We start from the raw sequence: 19,047 nt of genomic DNA on the forward strand, positions 1-19,047 counted from the left end.
AGCACAGGACTTAGGGCTAAGCTCCCCGACACAAAGGCTTGGGTGAGCGCCGGGCTCTAATCCCGGCTTCAGAACTAAGCCCAGACTCCACCGTCAGCTGATGGCGTCAGAGGCCACTGAGGTCAGAGGATGGCAAGGCCCTGGACCTCCCTCCGCCCAGCTCCTCCCAGCCAGTCAGGAAGCTGGGTTTCTCCACCATCCCTGTAGGGGTGTCCTCTCTCCTGCAGAAACGGCATCCTCTCCTCCACCACCCACCCCGCCACGCCCCCCATCACATAAGTATTTGCTGCTGCTACTACATTTCAAAATAGCAGGACACAAAAATCTGGCACATGCAAACAGCTGAAATAGGCCACTGAGGACAAGTTCATTTGCTCGGTTTCCTTCGCATGGGAACGTAACTCACTCACGTCTCTTTCAGGAGCCCCTCCCGTAACCACAGAGGCCGTCATAGTTAAAACTACAGCACCCGGCACACACGGCACTTACTCTTTCTAAGACATTCACAAATATATACAAGTTATTTATTTCTTTATTTAATTTATCTTTACAGTTGAAAGTTTTACAGATGTTCCCCTTTTTCCCCACAAAGACCCCCACCACCCCATACCCGCCATTCCCCCTCCCCAGGCCTTCACTGCACCATTGCCCGTGTCCAGGGTTATGCATATATGCATATAAGTTCTTTGGTTACTGTCTTCCCACCCATCCCTGCCCCCCTCCCCTCTGAGATTCGTCAGTCTGTCCCATGCTTCCATGTCTCTGGATCTATTTCATCTCACTTACATGTGGAACCTAATGAACAAAATAAACCAACGAATGAAATAGATACCTACACAAGTTATTTGCAAGTCTTTTTTTAAAATATAGTGCCTTATTGATTTCAGAGAAGAAGAGGGAGAGAGAGAGAGAAACATCAATGATCAGAGAGAATCATTGATTGGCTGCCTCCTGCATGCCCCCTATGGGGATCAAGCCACAACCCGGGCATGTGCCCTTGGCCGGAATCAAACCTGAGACCCTTCAGTCCACAGGCCGACGCTCTATCCACTGAACCAAACCGGGGCTAGGGCATAAGTCTTGAGTTTATAAGTCAATCGCTTCATATATTTACATTTCACCCAGCCTGGATAGATTCACCTACTAAATGGAGGTCATGTTAATGTACCATGCAAGACCATGGTGACGAGAGAAAAATCGTGCTCATAGGGAATAGAGTCAGTATCATCATCTTAATTACGTATGACATGGTCACTGGGCTTCTTGTGATCTCTCTGTGAGGTATATAAATGCGGAATCACTATGTTATGCACCTGAAACTAATCTGTATGTCTATTATAATCCTCTAAACATTTTTTAAAAGCAACTACTGTTATTTTAATAGGAAGATATTATAATCACTGAATTAATGCCTTATTTAGTTTGGAGTAGCTCTCTCTGGCTTAGAGTCTGGGAAGAGTAACACTAGGACTTGAAAAACAGATAACAGACGTTAAACGCTAAAGACACCCCAATAAATTTAATTTTTTTAAAAAGGAAACAATCAAAAGAAGACCATCTTTACACACGAAACACACTATCAGCTCTCCCTAGTGCTGGCTGACCCAGTGCTCAGTACAAAGGAGAAAAGCAGCCCATCCTTGCCGCGCCCCCCTCGTCAACGTGGCTTCCAGCTCCCAGAGCTCAGACATCAGCTGCACCAGGATCCACGGGCCTTTGAGTTACACAGTTCGTGACTCAGCCACAGCGGTTAAGGAACTTTTTCTGCATAAAAATGTAATTCCGACTTCCTAACAAGCCACTCGTCAAAGGACTTTTGGAGCCCACCTCTCCCAAACTGGTGACTGCACGCGGTGAGGTGCGAGGTTAGAGAGAGATGGGAGGAGGAGGAGGAGGAGGGTCTGCGGCACAGAACGGGGGGTCAGTCAGTGGGAACCTCACCAAGAGTAACGGGCAGAGACCACCCCAGGGTCTTGAGCAGAGGAGTCCTCCATGAAGCTTACGCCTGGGAAACTTGATCTGAGCATGTAGTAGGGGTGATGGTCGGAGGAGGAAAGCAGAGGTGGGGAGCCAATTAGCAGCTACCTGGTTCATTAAGGCATCTGGCACTGAATGCTGAAGAATGGACTTCAGTTACACAAAAAGGGAATAGCAATCAGGCATATTAAAAAAAAAAAAAAAAAGAGCCCAAAGACTTGGCAACAGATTGAATACAGGGGGTAAAAGTGAAAAAGAAAGTAGGACTAAATTCTGGATTTTGCATCTAAGGGACAACAGAATCCCAGAAACGTTGGGAAGGCTGGGAAAACTGAATCCCGTGTTGGGTGAGTTTGCAGTCACTGCACTGTATCTCAGTAACTATGTCCCAGAGACTCCCGTGAGGGTGGGCGTGAGTTCCTGGTTAGCAGGAGGCCAGGGATAAAACCAATATTCAAATGTAAGTTTCTGCTTCATAATGGCCTCAGTATTTACTAATTAAAACTGACCCTGCCAATGAATCTCTAAAAGGCTTCTTAGGTCAGTGTTTAAAAACCTCATTCGGATGTTTCACTTTACACAACTTAGATCAACAGAAAATAAATAAATAAAGTCAGAATGCTTAGATGACAGTGAGCGGCTATTACCAAACCTGCTTTGGAAAATTTCATTTTTCCCTTATAGGAAAGGTAATGTCCAACACCATGCAAAAATGAATTTGCAAAGTCTCATAAAAATGAAAAAAAAAATCAAACCACTTTAAATTTTATAGCTCAAAATTGTAGTCTAGAACTACCTTAATCAATGCAATGTTCGCATATGAAAAAATTAGTGCTACTCAACCAACCAGAATGGCTGCTTTTTTTCATTTTTTCCTACTGGAATCTAAAAATTCCGGATTGGCTTCTTGGCTTCATACCTATGCCTTCTGCAATGGGAAAGGCAAATTTTCTTCAGAATATTATCCACGCTCTTCTGAAAAGCTCTGAAGATAAACCACGTAGTAAAGAAAACTGAGTCGTCCCCACCGTATCTGTTAAACAGAAAGCGGTTCTTCAGAGCTCTTAGATAACCCTCCGGTGGCACCCTCTGTGCTCCGTCCCTCCCAACGGACACCATTTCCCAGGAGGCAGCTCTCCCAAAAGCCCTCCCTCTCCTACCTGTGATGAGGGCTGCACTGCGCTGCCCCTCCCAGCACAGACACCGGCCTCCGCAACATGGAGCACGCAACCCCTTGACTTCCAGAGGTCAAGGGAGATGCAATTACTAAGCAAACTGCAAAACACCTGAGTAAACAACTTCATGCCCAAAGCAGCAGCTTTTGTTTAGAAGACACAGGCGGCAGCAGATGACAAAGACACGGAGGAAGGGTTTTTACTTAAAATACTTTCGCTAAAGCATTTGGAGGTCAATGTCAATTCACTAAACCTCACCTGAAGGGAACACGTTCAAGATCAAGTGATTTTTACAGACTGGAAATGCAGCCCAGATCTTAACCTACGCTGGACATTGATAAATAAAACCAATAATAATAATTAGCATCCTGTTTCACCATTCAAATTCCAAAAACACCACACACGCACACATGCGCGCGCACGCACACACACACACACACAGGCCGCGCACGCATACAACCTTGTTCAACTACACTATGCTTCAAACTCCATGTGTGTTTTACTACATAAATGAGAGAAAAAGGGGGGAACAACTATTTTGATGTCAAAAGACACTAAAGACCGTTCGCCTGCAGAAAGGAGGGTGTGAGAGACCCAGGAAAGCAGAGACCCATCATGCCAGCTGGCATCTGAGACTAAGAAATCCATTCCCAAACTGCCCGGTGGGTGCACTGTGCCCACTGCTCAGAGAAAGCACAGTGACTCCTCGGTGCGTGTCACACATAATCGTAACCAGTGCTTAGCTTGCCCGGCAGGAGGTGCTGGTAAAACCCTTAAGGCCAGAAGCATCTCTCCTGGACAGCCTGCCAGTCCACGCCCATGACTTCAGGGCACTGGGCAGGGAGCCTGGGCTGACGGAGGCGCCCTCACGTCTCCCTCGAGGTGGGACGTGTCAGAAAGCGCAATTTCCCCTCCAGGCCGCTGCCCTTTGAGAAAAGGCTCTTCTCCCGGCAATTTTATCAAATGACACCTGATGAGCCGAAGGCGGTGGGAGAGAAGCGGAGCCTCAAAAAGAAGTGAGCTGTTCCTAGAAGAGGAAATGAACGCTGGGCAAAAAGAAAGGAAAATGAAAAAAAAAAAAGCACTAACAGAATGTCAGCGCCCCAAAGGACAGGTCCTTAAATAAGAACAGAGGATAACGAGGAGGGTGGGCAGGGCCTGGGGGGTGGGGGGGGGGGAATGGGAGATATCAGTAACACTATCAACAATAAAAAATATATTTAAAAAAACTTTTAAAAAGAATATAGGATAGCGAGTGTGGGGAGAACAAAGGCGGCATCCTACTCATTTATCTCAATAGTGGAGGGCAGACTGTCGGGAGTCCCTTCATGGAATGATAGTCACTGGCACAGACACCAATTTTTTTAAACATCGATCTATACTTCTTAAATGCTATTAAAACAAGAAGAGCAAAACTTCATCTCAAGAATCATTTGTAAACATCATGTCACATTAGGAAAGTGGAAACCAAAACTTCATATATTTTCAAGACCTTTTTAAAATCCCACCTATTTTTCATGAAGTACAGAGGAAGTGGCATGGTCTATCCAGGTATGAATTTAAAAAAGAAAGGTTCTTTGTTTTCATAACCAGTCCTGTGGGTGGTTTGCTTGTCTAGTCGCAAATATTGACGAGTTATGTGAGGGAAATGGAATCAATTCATTTTAGAGTCATCTCTTCTGAAAGACATTAAAGTTGTACTCCCTCTATATCCTTAGGGGGAACAATGCCTTTTTTCTTTTGCATGAACACATCCCAAAGCATAATCTTCAGCTAAAGCTGCAGATAATTGCCAATAGTTGGTCAAAGGAATTCAGCTATTTCAGAATTCTGCATTATTTTGTGTGGGTGGAAGCACATGTGTGTGGGAAAGTTTTCCTTGCAAAGAGAAAACACAAAACATAAGCTTCTAGTTACTGAGTGTCGAAAGCTGCTAGGAAAGATAACCAACCACGTTTAAATACGATTGTATATTCCATGAAACGCCAGAGGTCACACCTATATAAACACTAGTGATGGTAGCCTGTATGCTATACTCACAAAAGACATCGTTAAACCTTCATGCTCCTCCCTTTCCATCCCCACTGCCACAGCAGCACCAAGCCAAGTTCATGTCCTACATCTAGACCAGTGGTTGGCAAACTCATTAGTCAACAGAGCCAAATATCAACAGTACTTCTTCAAAATAGACTTGCCCAGGCCGAAAACCAACTTCTGTGCACGGGCCACGAAGTTTCCACCACACTGTACGCGCGCCCACACGTGGTATTTTGTGGAAGAGCCACATTCAAGGGGCCAAAGTGCCACTTGTGGCTCATGAGCCGCAGTTTGCCGACCACGGATCTAGACCATCACTTCCGAGCAGGCCTCTCTGACCTCTTATTTTCCCCCGGACAATCCATGTACTCTTTCCCAGGAGCATTTTACGACAACACTCCCAATAAGCTAAACAGGATCATTAAGGGACCATGATGGAGATGAACTAAGGGGCAGGGGTGGAACCGAATGTCAGTAGGGTGAGCACAGCAGGCCTCTCACAGGCAGGGACATTCAGGCTGATGGAGCTGAGGCCTGGAGTCAGCAGGCCCTGCAGAGCCCAATGAGGTGAGGGTGGCATGGGTTTTAAGGGCGGCTCCAGGGGTCAGGGTGGCGAGGAGAGGGTGGGTGTTGGAGTGGGTTTCTTTATACTTCCTTTAGTAAACATGCAGTTTCCATACACACTTTCCGCACACGCTTATCTACTCTGCTACCCGTGAAAATGCTTAGCGCGCCCAGCACCGCCACACCATTCTCTCCACCTTCTGCACCTGCTCCACCTTCAAGGTGTGAGGGCCACTCTCCCCTTGGAGAGCACCGGGCCGGAGGCACCTTTCCGTGACTGAGTCCCAGTGGCTGGTTCACGTCCTCATCGCCTCTGGACATCACGATGCCTCACTGTCTAGTTAGGAAGATGCATGTCTTCTCTTGGCAACGACAAACCCTTTGAGGACAATTACTAATTCTCTTACATGGCATCTCCTCCACAAAATAGTAAGTGATTAGTAAATGTTTTTCAAATCCATGAATAGATGAAGTTAACAGCTACTAACGAGAAAAGAAGAATGTAAAGAAAATCAAATCAACAGTATGAATACACGTTGACTTTTGTAGACTTAGCTGGCCATCTAAACAGGATCTATTGAATCAAGTGTCTACTTTGTGATGAAAAGTGTAAGATCAATACCACATGATCTCACTAATTTGTGGGATCTAATGAACAAACCGAATTGACCTACAAGGTAAGACCCAAAGCACGGAGGCATGGAACAGATTGACATACCTCCATGTAGGGCTGGGGGCCGAGGAGAGACACCCCAAAGAACTTCTCTACTTATATGCAGAGCCCATGGACACGGGCAATAGGGAAGTGAAGACCTTGGGGGGAGGGCCTGGGTGGAGGAGGGGAAAAGGGGGGGATAGGAGACATCCGTAAATCTGTCAACAATAAGATAAAGTAAAATAAAATGGCCCTTGCTACAGTATAAAAAGAAATTAAAATCAGCGTACAGGAAAGACACTGAGAACAAGCAATTGCCTTCGATACTAAGGTGTAGGTGCACACGTCAGTAAGCGCTCACGACAGGAAGTGATCAGCAGGGGCTGCAGAGTTTAGAGCAGGCCTAGTGAGGAAAATGGAGCTGGGCCTTGGAAAATACGAAAAGGCCCTGGAAACATGGCCTGAACGCTAGGCCAAAGAAAGAATCCAATGACAAAGTAAGGGAAGATAGGAATTAGCTTTCACTGACCTCACTGCTGTCCGAACCATTATCATCTGTCCTCTGGATAGATAATGGCCTCCTTCCCACTTCCATCCTTGATTTCTTGCTGTCTATTCTCAACACAGCAACCAGAGTGATTCTTTTCCCATGCCAGTCAGATCATCTACCCTCTACCCAACTCCCTCCAGTGGCCACCACTGCTCCCAGAGTAAAAGCCAAAACCCTCACAACGGTCCACAACGCCCACATGATCTGGCCCCTGGTCCTCTCTGGCTTCATCTACCACTATGGCCGCCCATGCTCATGCTCCCCAGGCCCCACTGCTGCTCCTAGAAGGCACCAGCCACACCAACCACAGGGCCTTTGCATCTGCGAGTCCCTCTGCCACAGAAGAGCTTCTCTTCAACGTCCACATGGTTCACTTTGTGACACCTTCACATTTTTACCAAATGCCACCCTCTAAGCAGGACCTTCCCCGGCCATCCCATGCAAAATTCCAACGGCCCCAACACTACCTACCCCTTCCCCTGCTTTAGTTCTCCTCCACGGGACTTTTCACGCTCTAATATACAGTGTCTCTCTAGCGTCGAGTGTCTCTCGCCAACTGAGTGTACGCTTCACGGAGAGTTGGAAATGACGGGCGGATGTTCGCTCTAGTTGGCAACTGTATTGAGATGATTTTCTTGGCAGAGCACCTAGAACAGCAGTTCTCAACCTGTGGGTCGCAACCCCTTTGGCGGTCGAACGACCCTTTCACAGGGGTCGCCTAAGACCATCCTGCATATCAGATATTTACATTACGATTCATAACAGTAGCAACATTACAGTTATGAAGTAGCAACGGAAATAATTTTATGGTTGGGGGTCACCACAAGATGAGGAACTGTATTCAAGGGTCGCGGCATTAGGAAGGTTGAGAACCACTGACCTAGAACAATGTCCATTCAATTAAGTGGCCAATTATTGTTTTTAACATCACAAGTGATTTGCCACCACAGTAAGATTTCTACCTGAAGTCCTTTCACTGGTACAAGGCAATGGTTGTGGGCAGAAGCTGCAAACACACCGGTTAAATTTCAGAGTCGGAGATTACCAACTGATGCTCGCCATGGTTACAGAGGTCAGCAGAAGTCACAGGAGAACAGGAAAAGGGGTAAGGGATGATATCAAACAATAAGAAATAAGCATGCTAGAGAGGGGAGTACCATGTAAGTCATGAACACAGCGTGCGAAGCATACCTGATGCTCATACAAACAGTTCTCGACACCTACTATGTGCCAGGCACTGCTCCACCTCCAGGCTGCGACAGAAAAGACTCCATTCTCAAGGAACTGACAGTCTTCAGACTTAAAAAATGAAATTTTAAATACTAATGAAAAAGCCACACAATTCCAGAGATTCCCAGTGGCATAGAGAATCATCCAGAAGAACCCAAAAAATTAACTGAACATCAACATGCAAAATACGAGTTAAGGACAGATGAAATCATCTCTCTTCAGGGTTTAAAGTCAATGTCGTAAATGCAGGTGCTGAGCAACCTCCTGCCCCCCCCAGCAGAGCCCCAGTTCTTTCCGTAGCTTGATCCCCCTTATCCATGACACCGAGTTTAATCTCGATACAAGCATTAGGATAAACAGGTCTGAAAGCTTTCCCCAGAGGACTACTTGCCTTTTCATAGCACTCGTTTCCAAACATTTTTGACCAAGAAGAGGCCCTTTTTAGCTACAGAGTCATTATCCACCTCCACTCAATTAAGGAGCGGAAGAAGAAAGGAAAAAGAAAAAAGACAAACACAAAACAGTGAGCTGGAGACTTTTTAAATTGGTCCCCATTCCACCATTTCTCCCACGCAACGACAGCTGACGCCTGCCAGTCACAGCCCAGTGTCAGTCAGTCACTCGCGGAATCCCGACAGTCCAACAATAAACTGATGTCAAAGAGAGGCTGCATGAACTGACAGAAGATTCAGGAATTCAGAAAAGTCAATGAAAGGGCTTGTGAAAAACGACTTGAATCGCATTGCAAAGCCACGGATTAACGAGGGTCTGGCAAGGTTAGAAGAGTTGACACCTGAAGGACAAGAAAGTGAAGAGGAGTTTGAATGTTACAGGATTAGAGAGGCCGTAGGAAGGGACAGACACACACACACACATACACACACACACACACACCCGTGTAGTGTTTATAATGTGACTCGCATGATTGTGGTGAGAAAGACAAATATCAGTATGTGTTATCATACCATTGTCTTGAAAAAGTTAACACCCCCCAACCCTCTAAAAATTTCAACACGTCACTTGTTCTGTTTCCTTCTAATAAATAAGCCATATTTGTGATTATCCTCTACATTTTATTGTGAGATAAACTGATTCCCATAATTCGAACTTTTGTCAAAAATCCAACCCTTTTCACCCTATTTTCTATGAAATGTGACTGGCATTAAGAGGCCTGCTTTCCTGGCCTCTCCTGCCCCACCCTCACCCCACGTTACCTCTACAGCTACCCTGTGATGGAAATGCTCATTCCAGATCTTACTTCCAGACAAAGGCACCGAGCTGATGGGCGGCACAGCTCAGCCCACACGGGCGCCTTTACGGCCTGCTGCCCTCCCGTATGCCATAGCTTCTCGTGGCTTCCATAACAAGGCCCGATCGTGCGGCACCCAGGGTTACCCACACAACTGGGGGAAGGAGGACATCATCTCTCTACAGGGTTTAAAGCCAGTGCTTTCAGTGCAGGTGCCAAGCGCAGCCCGCCCCACAGCCGAGTCCCGGGTCACCTGACTCGCCTTCTTCCTCCCGCCTTCCCCTTCTCGTTCCTGGTCCACCTCCTGGAGCTTCGCAGACCTAGGAAGTCACCACTTACTGATTTGCTATGAGCCACAGGTTTGCTATTATCTGTCGACTTTAGGAGCCCATCGTGTTGCTGAGACGCCGCGATTTCCCTCTTTCGGGACGGGCTCCGCGGGCTCCGCCGGGGACAGAGCAGGCAGAGCAGAGGCCGAAAGCGTGGCTTCCCGCTGGGAGCCCTTCCAGAGTGAGACCCGGCGGACACCGGCTCCTGTGCCTGTCTCTTCGCACCCACCCATCCTTACAGGATACTGACTACATATTTAAAAGATCCCCCGAGCAAGCACTTGTGCCTAGAAACCCTGCGGGGCCCGGCTGGTGAGGCTCAGTGGCTGAGCATCGACCTATGAACCAGGAGGTCACCGTCTGGTTCCCAGTCCGGGCACATGCCCGGGTTGCGGGCTCGATCCCCAGGTGATGTTTCTCTCTCATCCATGTTTCTCTCTCTCATCCTCTCCCTTCCTCTCTCTGAAATCAATAAAAACATATTTTAAAAAAGAAAGAAGAGAAACCCTGCAGTCAGCTGAGACAAGCAGTTCTCCTGTGTCAGTGCCGAGTCACATTCCATGGATTTGAGTTTGTGTAAAGGAAGATGGTGACTGCCCTGGCCGGTTTGGCTCAGTGGATAGAGCATCGGCCTATGGACTGAAGAGGTCCGGGGTTAGATTCCAGTCAAGGGCACATGCCCGGGTTGCAGGCTCGGTCCCCAGTAGGGGGCGTGCAGGAGGCAGCCAATCAATGATTCCCTCTCGTCATTCATGTTTCTTTGTCTCTCTTCCTCTTCCTTCCTCTCTGAAATCAATAAAAATATATTTTTTTTAAAAAAAGGAAGATGGTGATGGCTTATCCTAGAAACGGGAAGGAAGAGACTGGTGATCCACGTCTGGGAACCTGCCTGCAGCACCAGCTCCCTCCACCCCAAGGCACAGACGCACACACACTGGCTCTCAGTGCCCGATGCTCCCACTCCAGGACCCTAAGTCAGTGATGGTGAACCTATGACACACGTGTCAGAGGTGACACGCGAACTCATTTTTTTGGTTGATTTTTCTTTGTTAAATGGCATTTAAATATATAAAATAAATATCAAAAATATAAGTCTTTGTTTTACTATGGTTGCAAATATCAAAACATTTCTATATGTGGCACGGCACCAGAGTTAAGTTAGGGTTTTTCAAAATGCTGACACGCCAATTTCAGAAGGTTCGCCATCACTGCTAAGTCCTCACACAGAGCAGGTTAGTGCCTCCTCCTCTCCATCCCCCAGAACAAACGAGAACATACGAATGGAGTATGGTTTGAAGCCTGGTGGAATGGTTGCTAGAGAATAGATCATTCTTACAAAATAGGGACAGACCTATTTTAATTAGGTCATATATCAATTAAAGTTATATGACTGCAAGTAAAATGGCCAATCTCTTTCTAAAGACGCTCAGAAATTTCATTTGCTTCCATGAGTCAAGTTATATTCTCACTTATCAAATTTATAAAAATTGGATTCCTGCTCCCAAATTCAATATACTATAAGAAAAGGCATTTTGATCCATAGATTAAAATCTATTCAAATAAATAAATCCATAAATTTTTTTATAAATAAAATTAAATATCTATTTTTTTCTTAGACTGCTACATTATTCAATTTAAAAAGATTCCATGGCTTTACATAATAGTTTCAAACAAATTAAATCAATAAAACTGGTTGTGATTGGGGGGGGGGATCTCAAAACACTATGCACTTATCCGTTACCCTGTTAATCTAATTATTTTAATATGTTTTTACTGATTTCAGAGAGAGGAAGGGAGGGGGAGAGAGAGAAATATCGATGAGAGAGAAACACTGATGGGGTGTCTCCTGTACTCACCCTACTGGGGATCAAGCCCACACCCAGGCATGTGCCCCAACTGGGAATCAAAGGAAATCCTAACGGGCACCCTGGTGCATGGGACGGTGCTCAACCAACTGAGCCGCACAGACGGGGCCGTCTCTGGCTGAGTTGATGCTGAGGCCTGTCAGACAATGAATTACTCCTAGAGAAGACCCTGAAAGGACGCAGCCCACTAAATTAGTAGTTTTAAGCGCATGTGCTCAATGGCTAAGTAAAAAATAAACACTCCCAACAGGCCCCAATACCAGCCCAGTCTAAACCCAGGGCGGGTGGGCAATGGAGCACAGCTTTGCGAGGGTTCCCATCAAAGAACTACGAAGGAAAGGACTCGCTAATTCGGACCTGCATATATGATCACGGAAGAAATGTTTTGACTGTTTGCCAGATTCCTGATGATTAATGGCACTTGTTGGTGTTAAAGGCAGCTGTAAAGTATCCCCTGCTTTCATTTTCAGTGGCAGTTTCTATTTAGCTACGCAAACAGAGTTCTCTCTTTCTATAAAGCAATTTATGGAAAACAGTCACGTGTAAACCAGGGAGCTCCAGCCAGCGAGGGTGGGCGCTGCCTGTCAGGGCACATCCAAAGCTCATGAGCGCCCCCTAACGACGGCACACCTCGTCTCTGGGCAGCTCAGTGCAGGGGATCCGTCACTGGGGAGCTTCAGGAAGGGCTCCATGCAAAAGACGGCCTTGCACTCAGGAAGCGTGAACCCCAGGTAACCCTTGCCAACCGAATTTCACAGAAAATGAAGAGTTCAGAGAATAAGGGAAAAAAATATTTTTAGAGCTTTGTTCCAATTATAAAAATAACACATGCCCACTATAAAATTTCAAAAGAGATGAGGAAAGATAACGAAGATAGCTATCAGCCATAATGCCACCACCCAGAGATGCCAGCCCACGGCACTGTGGTCTATAGACACATGCACAGCGAGTCAGACGTACAGATAAGATGAGGCCGTGCCACAGTACAGACTGCTTTGTCACCTGCTCTTTTCCACGCAAAACATCATGCAGGTATTCGTATTAGTACACACAGCACCATACCATCCTTCTAAACCACGGGTGGGCAAACTTTTTGACTCGAGGGCCACAATGGGTTCTTAAACTGGACTGGAGGGCCGGAACAAAAGCATGGATGGAGTGTTTGTGTGAACTAATATAAATTCAAAGTAAACATCATTACATAAAAGGGTACGGTCTTTTTTTTCAATAGTTTTATTCATTTCAAACGGGCCGGATCCAGCCCGCGGGCCGTAGTTTGCCCATGGCTGTTCTAAACGGTCGTAAGACTTTCCATTGATGACGTGCCATAATGTAGCTAAACATCTCCCTCGACATGGCCATTCAGATGTTTGCTATAAACCATACCGTACACACATCTCACACATTCATTATTACCCTTGCCTGGCTACTTCCTTAGAAGTGGGATTGCTGGGTCATAGGGTGTTGAAGAGCGTTCCCACAAAAGCTTCAGAAAGGAGGTGCAAGAAACACCCCCCACACCTTCAGTGCAGGGGGGCCGGCTGTCTTCTCCCAGACACCTTCTCTGACACGGAACGCTTTCCATCCTGGAGGCAGCTCAGTGGGTAATCGGACGGGTCCTAGAACTAGCATCTAAGCTGGACGCAGCTCCCAGCTCAGGCCTGGACTCGCTCCATGGCCAGGGGAAGTTACTCAACATTTCTGCAGGTTTTTATAAAGCAGGGGCTACATCTTTATACCTACCTCAGAGGGTGATTGATTGATTGATTGATTGATTTCAGAGAGAGGAAAGCTAAAAGTGTCAATGATGAGAGAGAATCATTGATCAGCTGTCTCCTGCATGCCCCCTACTGGGGATGGAGCCCATAACCCGGCCCGATCCAGAATCAAATGGTGACCTCCTGGTTTATGGGTTGATGCTCAACCACTGAGCAACACTGGCTGGGCAAAGGTTATTTTTAATGAGTAAGTGAGTTACTAACACACCTAATACACAGTAAGTATTCAATAAATATTTGCTCATATTATATTAGATAGTGTCCATCTGAAAGGTAAAAACAAATCTCATTTTTGTTTAAGTTGCATTTATTTGATTCTTACTGGGATTAAACATAGGCCCTTTCATTTAATTTTTATAAGTATTTTCATTTCCTTGGCCTATTTTTTTAAGTAGTCAATCATATCATTTACTAATGGTGATTTCTCTATCTTCCTGATTTATTTTGGGAGGATAGCTGTACTGGTTAGAATTTCTAAAACAAAGCTGAATAATATTAAAGGTCATAAATACCCTTATCTCATTCATAACTCTACAGTAATAAAAACATTTTTAAAGTATTTGAAAATTCAAAATTATAAAATGTGTAGACAATTTTTTCTAGACATTTTTCTTACCAAGCATTCTGGAATACAAGTTCTGTGTTGTTTCTAAATTTTGGCATTCTTTGGGAGGAAAAGTCTTCTTCGATATTTTAAGTTAAAATAAATTTTACCAACTAATCTTGCATACACCACAAAACCATAGTAATATTTAACACTGGAAATATAAAGTATAGAATAAAAATTATTATATTACTCTAATTTGTGAATTAGCAAAAGAAATTCAAAAGGCAATAATGTCATTTCTCCACATCCCACAATCCCACATTCTGAAAAGGAGCCTGAATTGTTTCTAAATATAAAATCCTACCCATACAAATTAAGACGCTACTTGCTAAGCCACAAAACGAGAGGATACTCTGATCACAGAGCAAGTTAGCTTCTTTTCCCCACATTAAACAACAGAGAGGACACTGTGCTAAAACTCTAAACTAAATCACATATTCTGGAGGACCTCGCCAAGTCTTAACAACATACATACGTCTGTTTGCTGCTTGCCTAAGGTCTATAAACCTAGAGGCAAAGTTATAAAGCAGAATAATAACATATTTACTAAGGACTGAAAATGTGCCAGATCTCATGCTATGAGCTAGTACCATACACATCATCTCCCATCACCAAACGTTGCCCCCCACTGGCTGCACAGTGCCTTTGCCCCCCGTCTTCCAAGAGCACCCTATAAACGGACTGCAGAGGGTCCTTCGGGAGTCATGGCTGACCAACCGTCCCCTGAGGAAAGACAGGGAAATGTCAGGGCCCCGGCGCTGCTGACACTGTTGGAGCTTTGACTGGTGAGAGGTGGATTCCTGGAAATCACCACAATCAGCAAGTAAGAGCCATCCTATCCCAGAGCGCAGGCCAAGGTGGAATGACACTGAAGCATGCCCAGACGGCCTTCCCACTCACCCCTGGGACACTTCCCCTGAGCAGCAGTGAGCATGGCTAAGAAACTGGGGATTTACTTCTCGAAGGAATGGAAGGTAAAGTGAGGCAACATATACCAATTTAACAAAACTAGCAGTTACAGCACTTTCCAACAAAACATGCTTCAAATGGAAACAACCTAGTTTTCTTTATTCTTTTTTCAAAAATATATTTTTATTGATGTCAGAGAGGAAGAGAGAGGGAGAGAGAAAAACATCAATGATGAGAGAGAGTCATTGATTGGCTGCCTCCTACACACCCCCCCATTGGGGATCGAGCCCCCAACCCGGGAATGTGCCCTTGACCAGGAATCAAACCATGACCTCCTGGTTCATAGGTCGATGCTCAACCACTGAGCAACACCGTCCAGGCTGTTTTTGATAACACCTGTGCATGGGCTGTTCATTTGCATGGACCCAAAGATTCCTAAATAGTAGGTCTACTGGTTCATATGCATCTATTCCTGGTATTCCTATGCCTTGAACGAGCTCCAAGCGGAGAAGAGAGATATCCAAATTAAGCCTGAGAAGGAGAAATCATCTGGAGAAGCATCAACAGAGCCTAATGAACAGATACGGTACGGAGTCGAGACATTAAGTTCTGGGTGTTGAGCTGCAAACACGTTTGATAAGACACTAGAAAAATCCGTCTCTACTCTGATCCCGTAAAGCTTTGATTGTGTCAAGTGCCACGTGTTGACCACTGCTTCATTTCAACACCAGATTTAGAGCTGAAAGAACTCTCAGAGAGAATCTGGTCTAATCCTTTCCTTTTTGAATAACACCACTGAGTCTCTGAGTGCCATATGATTTCTGTTCCTACAGTTCAAATTAGTAGACCTGGAATTATGAGCCGCATTTCTCATCCACATGGAATGGCACCTGTCATCTTAGCTCCATGTGAGGTCATCTTGCAGAGTTGTTCAATATATCAGCATATGAAAGATCTTTTGAAAGACTTTCCTTTTTTTAATGTTTTCATTGGTTTCAAAGAGGAAGAGTGAGGGAGAGAGAGAGAAACATCAATGATGAGAATCATTGAAAGGATGTCTCCTGCATGCCCCCTACTGGGGATCGAGCCAGCAACCCGGGCATGTGCCCTGACCAGTAATCCAACTGTGACCTCCTGGTTCATGGGTTGACGCTCAACCGCTGAGTCACACTGGCTGGGCAAAAGACTTTCTTTTTTAAATATCACACTGGTAACAAATGTGTGCGTTTCTCAGATATCTATCCACACAATAATACGTTCCACAAACTGGGTCAGGGAATCCAGAAATAATATAAATCGATTGTCCTATCCTACTCACACTATTGTCCAATTCCAGACTTCTATTAACTGTGACCTCACCTAAGTCATTAAATCACACGGGTCCTGGATTTTTTCATCTATAAAAATGAAAGCGTAGGACCATATAACTTCCCAAAGCATCTCCCAGCTCTACAAACATATAAGGCTGTGATTCACTTACATCAGAACAATCATGTTCCCTACTTCTGTTTTCCTTTTCTACACAACGAACTTTTAAAAACGCACTATAGCCCAGCTGGTGTGGGTCAGTTGGATGAGTGTGGTCCCATGCACCAAGAGGTCATAGTTCGATGCCCAGTCAGGGCACATGCCTGGGTTGCAGGCATGACACCCCAATAGGGGGTGTGCAGGAATCAACCAATCAATGATTCTCTCTCATCAATGCTTCTAGCACTCTCTCCCTCTCACTTCCACTCTCTCTAAAAATCAATAAAAACATGTCTTAAATAAATAAATAAAAACCCACTATAACCACAAAACTGTTACACCCCCTCCCACCACCCTCACCCCCTTGAATGAAAATCTGTGACTTGGCACTGCTAGGTACTGACTGAAGAAAACAATACAAGTCTCTGAAAAGCGCCAGAGCGAAAACTCTGAAACCAGCTGATGAAGATAACGAGAATATAAACACATTGACATAATGTGTGTCCAGATGACTAAGTACTAGGTGTCCGTTACACATTTATTTTATGTCCGGGACCATGTCCAGCACTGAAGAACATATGGAAAAAGGAAAAAGACTCCATTCATGTTCTTTTGAAACTTACAGTCCAGTGGGAAGACATTAAAAACACACCAGCACAGGACTACAAAAGTCAAATGTTAAATTCTGCACATAAGTAATAGAGGAATTACCGTTAATGAGCAAAGACAGGCAAAATAAATTAGCTCCCCAAAATGAATAGAAGTAGGGAGACCAGACTTTTTTGCAGACTTTGGATTCTACTCAACCCACCGTATTTTTTTTTTTCAATGCAAATTCTATTAGATGATTCAAGATGACAATGACATTTCTGGCTCCGTTAATAGTGCTTTCCAGATGGCCAATTCCTGGTTATGCTTTAATCAGGTCTCAGCCAAATAGAATCTTAAAACAATATAATCACTACTTCCCAGAAATGTAACCAGAACAGGTTTCCTTTTCATTAATAGGTCTTCTTTAAGGCCATTTATTTATAAAGCAGTTCGGAATTTTTAGTAAATGAGAAACTTTTAACTTGAAGAAATCCCTAACCACCACCACCACCACCACCAAAAAAAAAAAAAAAAAAAGACACTGGAAAAAATAAAATGATCTTTCATCATTCTTAGCAGTATGAGTATTACTGGCCATAAATCAGGTCAAAACAGCCGTGCTCTATCACCTCAACTACATCAGAAATGTGTAAGCTAAGGAGACCCAGTGGTGAGCAAATGGCAAGACCAGGAAATAAAAGGAAAAGCCTGCAGGGTGTGGCCTACACAGATGAAACAGATGGCGAAGGGCGCCCGGAGGACGCAGCTCTCACCTGCTCATTGTCCCCTGCTCCAGGGGGACTTTCAATCGAGAGAGAGAGAGAGAGAGAGAGAGAGAGAGAGAGAGAGACCTCCTGCCTCCCACCAGCAGGGAAAGCAATGGCAGATTCTCCAGTTCCCCAGGCACTCACGCCCTGGTTTCCGAGTCCTGGCAGAAGGCTAACCTACAAGTTCTGTAGTCGCTACTGGCGATCAGGCACGGGTGTATGCAGTCACCCACGTCTGCCTCCCAAGTGATCACATCATCGGGGACCACAGCAGCCCTGTGGGTATAGAAATTACGCCTCACCTCCTCCGTGAGATTAGAACAAACGCAAGGCTGCCGTGATTATTATAACAGGCACTGGTTCTAGCAAGTGTAATTGTTAGCATGGGTCACTGAGCCTGAGATGAGCTCTCCTAAAAGAGAGAGAGAGAGAAAGAGAGAGAAATGCCCTAGTGTCTGGAATGTTTGGGAATAAATAGAAACAGATCCAAAGTAGCATCGTCAGGCAACCCTGCACAAAATATATATTTTTTAAATTTTAATTGTAACAGCAAAGTGGGAATTTTAATAGAAATGAAAATTAAAAACTATGGAGCCGGGCTTCCTCCAATACTAACATAGACTGGCATCGCTGTCATTATGACTGTTAACAGTAGTAACTGCAGAGCGACAGCTGACATCCTTGCTTAAAATTTGCTCATATAAGCCCTGCTGGTGTGGCTCAGGGGTTGAGCATCGAACTATGAACCAGGAGGTCACAGTTCGACTCCCAGTCAGGGCACATGCCCAGGTTGTGGGCTAGATCCCCAGTAGGAGGTGTGCGGGAGGCAGCTGATTAATGATTCTCTCCCATCATTGATGTTTCTCTCTCTCTCCCTCTCCCTTCCTCTCTGAAATCAATAAAAACATATATATTTTTAAACTTGCTTATGCACTATCCTATTTTACATTATAAAGTGAGACCCTTTCCAAAGTGGTTTAACTGCACTACCTGTTCTCTTTGTTCTTTGAATTCTATCAGGTCCTCCTCCCCCTGAGACTCCCCACATTTTACACGGCAACCGCCCTGGCAACAGCACCTGTCCAGGGACTCTCTTTCCTTAAAATCCACAGTGGCCACTGAACCATTCAGCAGCATTCATTATCTGAGCTTCATTTGGACCCAAGAAATAAAATCAAACAGTGCTGGCAGCTTCACAGGAAGAACTGAGGGTAAGTACTATTTTAAGCTCCCTCACCAGCCTCCCTCCTCCGCCTCTGAGGAGTTAAGTCCTTTTATTTCACTTTTAAAGCCATCT

The 19,047-nt window shown here is 45.1% G+C and overlaps 1 protein-coding gene across 12 annotated transcripts in view; it reads right to left on the minus strand.

The window, feature by feature from the left end:
• Positions 1 to 19,047, minus strand: part of HECW2 (HECT, C2 and WW domain containing E3 ubiquitin protein ligase 2) — a 264,600-nt gene that overhangs the window by 181,690 nt on the left and 63,863 nt on the right. The gene's annotated exons all lie outside the window — the stretch shown is intronic.

This window comes from Myotis daubentonii, chromosome 7 (assembly GCF_963259705.1).
Source record: "Myotis daubentonii chromosome 7, mMyoDau2.1, whole genome shotgun sequence".
Lineage (NCBI taxonomy): Eukaryota > Metazoa > Chordata > Mammalia > Chiroptera > Vespertilionidae > Myotis > Myotis daubentonii.